We start from the raw sequence: 7,820 nt of genomic DNA, 5'->3' as shown, positions 1-7,820 counted from the left end.
TCAGGGCCTCAGCGGGCCTCTTAAAAGACATTTCGCTTGTTCTCTGATGGAAAAGGCGCCTGCTCACGAGAGAAAGAAAGCATCACAGAGGCGAGTGGTCGGCAGTTGCCCTCCCATGGGTCTCTGCTGCACACCTGCCTCGGGCAGTCTGCCCACAGGGGTGGCTCCTGCCCTGTACCCCCGCACCCCTGCTGCCCCCGCAGGCTGCTCTGTGCTCCGCCAGCCCCAGGCGCAGTGAGGCTGTCTCCATCTTCCTCGGTCTCCTGGTCCCGCATCTCTTCTGGAACGTCCCACAGTCCTCGCCTGCAGCGTGTTTCCCACATCCCCACCCCCGACACACAAATTCCAACCAGGCCATGTCCGAGGCCCCGGGCAGCGTCTCCGGGGGCTTCCCAGAGCCGGGCCTGAGGCCAGCGGAGGCCAGCCCCACGTCAGGACTGTGCTCTCTGTGCACGCCCACGGGGACAGGCTGGCTGTGCCCGGGAAAGGCCCTGTCTGAGACCCAGGACCGGCCTTGGGGGAGAGGGGCTGACCCCATGCCCAGCACTCACAGCGCACGGACGGCAGGGGCCGAGGGGTCTTCATAGAGGGTGGGAGGGTCCCCGGACGGGGGTGGGGCGTGGCTTGAAGGAGGTGGGCTCTGGTGGGGTCCCAGGCAGGGGGACCAGGGAGGAGCCCCCATCTCACACCCTTACACTGTGGGGCAAGGGCTCCGGGCCGGCGATTTGCCTCCAGGACAGAGGCCCAGGCAGGCCACTTCTCCTTTCTGGAAGGAAGTGTCCACCGAGGCTTATTCTTAGGATCAGAAGTAAGTTAAAAACTAAGAGTGAGCAGAAACCCAGGGAGGGAAGACCGCCTTGTTCTCAGCCCACCCGCCATGTTGGGGGCTGCACTGGGACCCCCCTTTCATCAGGCTGCTGGGACAAGCCCATCCGCAGAGGCCCCCAGCCCTGTAGATCGGGTGTGTCATGGGGGGGCTGGGCTCCCCAGACAGCACAGTCCCCGAGTGCTCCATGGCCCCCCACAGTCTCCGCGCTTCTCGAGCCCCCCACAGCCCCTGCGCCCCCCCACAACCCCCATGACCCCCGAGCCCCCTGCACCCTCCGTCGCCCCCGAACCCCACAAGTCCCCAAGACCCCCGCAGCCCCACCCCTGAGCTGGCCCTGCGGGCTGTGCTGGGTACTGCTGTGGGGGCGCGGCTGCAGGATCCGGCTCCTGCCCCCCAATGCAGCGCCTCACGCCCTCTTCTTAATGGAGGTGCAGAGACAGCGCCGGGCGTCGGCCAGAGGGGGCCAGGCCTAGGCCGGGGTTGCGGCCCCACACTCCTACCCAGGGCCCAAAGTGCGGGGCACAGCCTGTCCACGCTGAGGGCTGCACACAGCGAAGAAACAGCCCCCCAGGCCTGTGGCACCCACCCTGGCCTGGCTTTGTGCCGATGCCCGTGGGGTCGTGGGGCGCTGGGTCAGGGGTTGCCTTCTGGTGGGCGGTGCCCCGCAGACATGCCTCCCTGGTTTCACAGGAACGCAGGGTGGAGTTGAGGGGTCTCCAGGGCTAGTGGTCAATCCAAGGCAGAGCCGCCATGCCCCCGGGACCTGCCCTGAGGGGCTCTGCAAAACCCCCCAGCTATGACGTCCATTTAAGTATGGACGACCCTGTGGGTGCCAGAGGGCTCCTGCCACAGCACCCAGTCCCGCCCCACCCAGGTGGGGCACAGGGGTTTGGCCTCACCCATCTGTCCAGCTGGAGGAGCTCAGGTGGGGTGGTGGCCAGGGTCCCATGGCTGGCAAGTGACCCCCACGGCAGACCCAGGCCACAGACTAGGGCTGGGCCCTGCCCTCCCTGCCCCCAGTCCCTCCCTGACCCCCAGAACACCTTCCTGCCCCCCCAGGGCAGCCCCTTCCAGGTACCCCCAGCACCCCCAGTCCGGGCACACACCCTCACGCTGAGCTCTTTGTCTCCACCTCCGGCACGACTTGGTGCAGCAGGGTCAAGGGCGCCAGCCCAGCACTTAGCCTTCGGGACTGTGCCCCGAGCTCCCGCTCTGGGGAACAAGCTTGAATATCTGCCCCAGGTACCCGTCTCTCTGGACTGGCCGTGGGCAGGAGCACTTGGGGAGATGCTCAGGAGTGCTGACACCCAGCAGCCTGCAGGGGGGGTGCAGCGACAGGGGTGGGGGCTCGGAGCCGGGAGGGAGCCCGAGGGGCTGCAGCGTCCTGGGGGCATCTGCCTGCCGGTGCAGGGGGCCTGCGCCCCGATTCCTGCATACCCTGCCCTCTGCTTCTCTGACCCGCATCAACTATCGAGTGAACTTTCCTCGCAGCGGGCAGGCTGCTCCTCGGGAGCCCAGCCCCGCAGCACCCACGGTAGCCGCTGCCCTTGACACCCTCCCCGCTGGCCAGTGGGTAGCCAGTGGCCTCTGCCCTGACAGGGGTCAGGCTCAGGGCTGCGGTGTGCCCGAGGAAGCTGGGCCGCACATCTCTGTCCTCGGCTATCCCCGCTGTCCCTGCAAGGGACTACCCGGCCGCCCCCCGCCTCCCCAGTGTGTCCTGGCCAAGTCCGCGGAGAAGGGGGTTGGGAGGGTACTGGGGGCTCGCAGCGAAGGCACGGAGGCTGGGATGCGTGACTCGGAACCGTCTTTCGGGAAGCAATTTAGCAGCAGCCACCAATTCACGTCGCCTCACCACCAGGAATGCGTCTTGCACGCTGATTTACAAAATCTACCGAAACGCGTATTTGTGGTCTCTAATGAAAACGCCGGGTGGCGCACGCAGGCTGGGCAGTGGGGGGCGTTCAGGGGCTCCAGGGTCACCAGCCATCTGTGCCCTGGGTGTGTGGAAGGGGTGGCCAGGCCTGGGGCGCCTGTTCCCACCTCACTGTTCCTGCTTTGTCCTCCTGTTAGTCACAGCAAATCGGCCAATGCCCGCCCTGGCCCTGTCTGTCTGTTTGTCTGCTGTCTTGCCGAGTAGCCCCTATGGTGTTTTCTGGCTGGCTGCAGACACGGGTTTGTTTGGGGGCAGGTGGGGTGGGGTGGGCAGCAGTGCCCAGGGAGGCAGAGTGGGGGACCCAGTGGTCCCCACACCATGAGAACACCCACGGCGGGCCTGGCACTGGGGGCCCCACTCCATGAAGCTCCTGCATGAACTCTCTGGACCTTTCTTCCTGGACCATCCGAACCAAGCCGCCCCTACACTGGTTGCCCGAGTTGGGCCATGCAGCCCCATGCTCCCCACCCCCACCACTCCATCCCCTCTTTCCAATGGGGAGGTCAGAGCTGGGGTGCCCTTGAGGGCAGGGAGGGCTGGCCAGGACTGCATGAGGAGAGGGCCGGGGGAGGAAGTTGCTCCCATCTGACCCTCAGGACTCTCTCTCACCTTCTGCTTCACCAGGATCCCCAGGGTCCTTGGGAATCTTTGGGGGATCCCTGCCTCTGTGAGGACGGGTACCATTTGCTCTAAGTAAGCTAAGGGAGGCCCAGCTCCCAGGGGCCGGGCACCTACTGTGATCCACAGTGCGTGGCGTGTGGCATCTGTTGAGTGTGTGCATGTATGCACTGTGCTGCGCATGTCATGTGTGCATGTATGTGCCATGTGCTGTGCACACGTACACGTGTGCACCAAATGTGTCATGTGTGCTGCTGCGTGTATGTGTTCTTATATGCACACACGTGTGTACTTGTGCTGGCGCCTGTGCATATGTATGCTGAGGGCCATGTGCACATGTGTGTATACGTGTGTCATGTGCAATGTGTGCACACGTGTGCTGAGCCCATGGCCCTGAGAGATGGAGCAGGCACCCCTCAGGCACCCTGGCTTCAGGCTGTGTGTCCTATCTGGGCACCCGGGGCCCCTTTCCTGGGAGCCGGGGAAGCGTTGGGGTGCGTTTGGGTGCCCGTGGGCGTGCGTGGGTTAACCTCCTGGCTCCCTGACAGCTCCGCCTGCAGAGAGCAAACATCTGGCAACAATATTCCTTTAAAAGCCGTCTGAGCCCGAGGGGAGCAGGGGGGGAGGGGAACGGCTTCCTTTCCTCGGAATCAGCCTATTTAGTCAGGCTGGGGGCGGCGACGGCCTGGGGACCACTTCTAAGGAAGCCACGGCCACAGGGGACCCTCCGCCCCCGACCTGGCTCCCCAGGCCCGACCCATGGGGCCCCGCAGCTGGGCAGGGGGCTGTCAGGACATTCCTGTGAGGCAGAGTCACTTCCTGTTCTGCGGCCGCCCACTGGGTCCCCAGGGCATCCCAGAGGCTGCGGGAGAGGCTGGGCCCCAACTCCACCCAAGCAGACAGGCTGGGGGCGCACAGGACCCCAGGGCCCCGGGCTGTGCCCACCCTACCCCACTGCCCCCTGGCTGGGGGCGCACTCAGGGGAGGGCAGCTGCCAGGTGCCCCTGCCGGGCAAGGCCCCCTGTCCCACGCATGTGCACAGCGATCCAGATGGACACACAGACGGCCCCGCCCCACATCGCGCATCTGGCTTGTCTTCGCGTGGGGGACGGCGGGGGGCGGATGCGCGCGCTCGGTCACCATCTCCGGTGCTCCCCAACGTTCCCTCACGCCTGCTGGGAACCCCCAGGCAGAGCTGGACCGGCCGCCTGGGGTCCCAGAGAGTGGGACCCCCTCCGGCACTCTCCGGGGTAAATGGTTTTAAGAAGTGTAACGAGGGCCTGTTGGCAGCACGGCGCGAGGGGCAGCAGGCTGCGGGCTCTGCGGGACCCCCGCGGGCAGGTGGGAGGGGAGAGCCCGCAGCGTCGGCCTCCGGGGCCCGGGCCGGGCCGCTTCCTCCCTGCGAAGCAGCCTGAGCCGCGCACCTCCTGCCTGCGACCTCCGCGGGGGCTAGGGGAGGCGGCCAGGGTCCCCGCCCGCTGCAGCGCTGCTCTCAGGGCCGGGCGGGGCCTCTCGTGGGGCCGCCGGGGGCTTCGAGCCAGGACTTTGCCGACAGCCGCGCGACCTGAGCCTGCGCGCGCGCGCGCCCCGCCCCGCCCCCTTCCTTGGCTCCGCCTCCCCTGCTTCCGCACCTCTCCCGCTCCCCCGCCCCCTCGCCGCCGCCCCCGCTTCCGCCGAGCTGGGTTGGGGTCGCGCCCCGAACCGGTTGCCCCCGCCCCGGCCCCCGACGGCTGGACATCCCTGGACGGGCCGAGCGCGGGGCGGCGCGGGGAGCGCGGGCTGGAGCGGCCTCTGTTGCTCGCGGAGGGCGGGCGCTCCACGACCCCGAGGCCGAAAGCGGGGAGGCTTCCCCGGGACAGTGGGTTTGTGGGGCCCCCTTAGGCCAGGGCCGGTGCACAGGCTGGGCAGGGGCAGAAGGCTCGCGTCAGGCGTGACCTCTGCATTCTGCCCCCGCGGGCCCCGCCCTGACGCCGCGGCCGTGAGCCCTGCCTGCGCGGCCCTCTGGACGGGGAACCCCCAGGAGCCCCCCAAACGACCTGACACAAAGCCGTCCTGGCCCCAGCGCTGGCCACGGGCACATCCTAAGTGCTTTGAGTCCGCTCAGGAACCCCCAGAACCCCCCCGGGACCCCCAGGACCCCGCTGCTGGGTGCCACCGTCCGTGCCCCCATGTCTTCCCGTGCGGTCTGCCTTCCGCGGGTCCCTCGGCCAGCGCCCGTCCCCAGGGCGCGTCCCTCCCCCAGCGCCCCACCCCGGGGCGCGTCCCCCCCCACACACACCAGTACCCTTCGCCGGGGTGCGTTCCCCCCAGCGCCCGGCATGGCAGGAGAGAACTCTACCACTGAGCCACCTGCCCACAGCCCACTATTATTTTAATTTTAATGTGGTCATACTTATCAACCTTTTGTTTTGGTTCTTAGAAAAATCTTTTCTTGTACCCAAGTTACAGAGGAATTCACCCATGTTTCCCCTAATACTGGATTGTTTGGATGCCTGCATTTAGGCCTCTAGTCCATTTACCATTTATTCGTGGGTAAGACGAGACTAATGGCAGTTTTTAGAAAATGTCTACTCAGTTGTCCCAGCACCGTTTATTAAAGTCCGCCTTTGCCCCCAGGACTTGAGGTGCCATTCTCTTGTAAACAGATTCCGTAAATACTTGACTTTCTGTTTCTGGGTTTTCTGCACTGCTCTTTCTGTCCACACTGGGCCAGCACCGCGTGGCCTAAAACGCGTGGCCATTCAGTGAGCTCATGTCTGCCCCGCTGCAGCCCCCAACCTCGGACTTTTTTCTGCTTTTCCTCCCTACTCTTTTTCTTTCTCGGAGAAGTTGTGGGTGTATGGCAGAACCGCGCATAAAGTACCCCTTACCTCGGGGCAGACCATTTCCTACAGTTGATAATGCCCCATTTTTATAATCACACAGCTAATTAAAGCCCGTGGTTTAACTTAGGGCTCACTGTGTACTGTTGCTCCATGGATTTAAAAACGTTTTTCCTTCTGTTACCATATATACAATCGAACATTTCCCTTTTTATTCACACGCAGACATTTAGTTCAGTCTTGTTAACTCTTCAGGACGCCTTAGCTTCCCGTTGGCCCCCAGCCCCAACCTGGAGCCTCATTCCAGACTCCGACTCTATGAGTTTCCTTATTCTAACTGTTTCAGGTCTTTGTGTCTGCCTTATTTCACTCAACATGGTGTCTTCAAGGTTCACCCATGTTGTCGCATGTTTCAGGACTTCATTTGTTTTGTTCTTTTCATGGGCAGGCACCGGGAATCGAACCCGGGTCTCTGGCATGGCAGGCGAGCACTCTGCCTGCTGAGCCACCGTGGCCTGCCCACTTCATTCGTTTTTATAGCTGAATAATAGTCCACTGTGTGTGTGTACCACTCACGGGCGATGCCCGCTTGGCCTGTTTCCATCTTTTGGCGATTATGTATAACACTGCAAAGAACCTCAGTGTGAAAATGTATCTCTGAGTCCCTGCCTCAGATCTTTTAGGTAACTACTAAGTAGTGGGCTCTTAGTCATGCGGCGATTCTGCATTTAACTTCCTGAGGAACCACCGGACTGTCCTCCACAGCGGCGGAAGCATTGTGCATTCCCACCAGGAGCAAATGCACGGACAGTCCTGTTTCTCTGCGTCCTCTCCAACGCATTATTCTCCATTCGTTTCTTAATCACAGCGATTCTAATGGGTGTTAAAAGGCATCTCATTGTGGTTCTGATTTTCATTTCCCTGCTGGCTAATGAGGTTGAATATCTTTTCATGTGCTTTCTGTTCATTTGTATATCTTATTCATTATATATATTTTATTGAGAAATCTGCACACACAGAGTCCATACATGGTGTACAATCAGTGGCTCACAGTATCATCACATAGTTGTCTATTCATCATCGTGATCATTTTTAGAACATTTGCATTACTCCAGAAAAAGAAATAAAAAGAAAAAACCTTACACCTCTCTCTCTCATTAACCACTAGTACTTCAATCAACCCACAGTTTTTAATCCCTTATCTTCCTATTATTAGTTAATTTATTTACTTTTGCATGAGCAGGCACTGGGAATCAAACCAGGGTCTGTGGCATGGCAGGTGAGAACTCTACCTGCCGAGCCACTGTGGCCCACCCCCTATTATTTATTTTTATCCTTATTTACTTTTACTCATCTATCCATACCCTGGATAAAAGGAGCATCAGACAAAAGGTTTTCACAGTCACACAGTCACATTGTAAAAGCTGTATCATATCGTCGTCTACAAGAATCGAGGCAAGAGAGATGGAAACAGCCCAGATGTCCATCAACAGACGGGTGGCTAAGCAAGCTGGGGCACATACACATACAAGGGAACATTACACAGCCGTAAGACAGAATAAAGTCATGAAGCCTGTAACAACATGGATGGACTTTGAGCACATTATTCCAAGTGAGA

The sequence above is a fragment of the Tamandua tetradactyla genome, chromosome 10 (genome assembly GCF_023851605.1).
Source record: "Tamandua tetradactyla isolate mTamTet1 chromosome 10, mTamTet1.pri, whole genome shotgun sequence".
Taxonomy (NCBI): domain Eukaryota; kingdom Metazoa; phylum Chordata; class Mammalia; order Pilosa; family Myrmecophagidae; genus Tamandua; species Tamandua tetradactyla.
Note: the sequence above shows the minus strand (reverse complement) of the source record.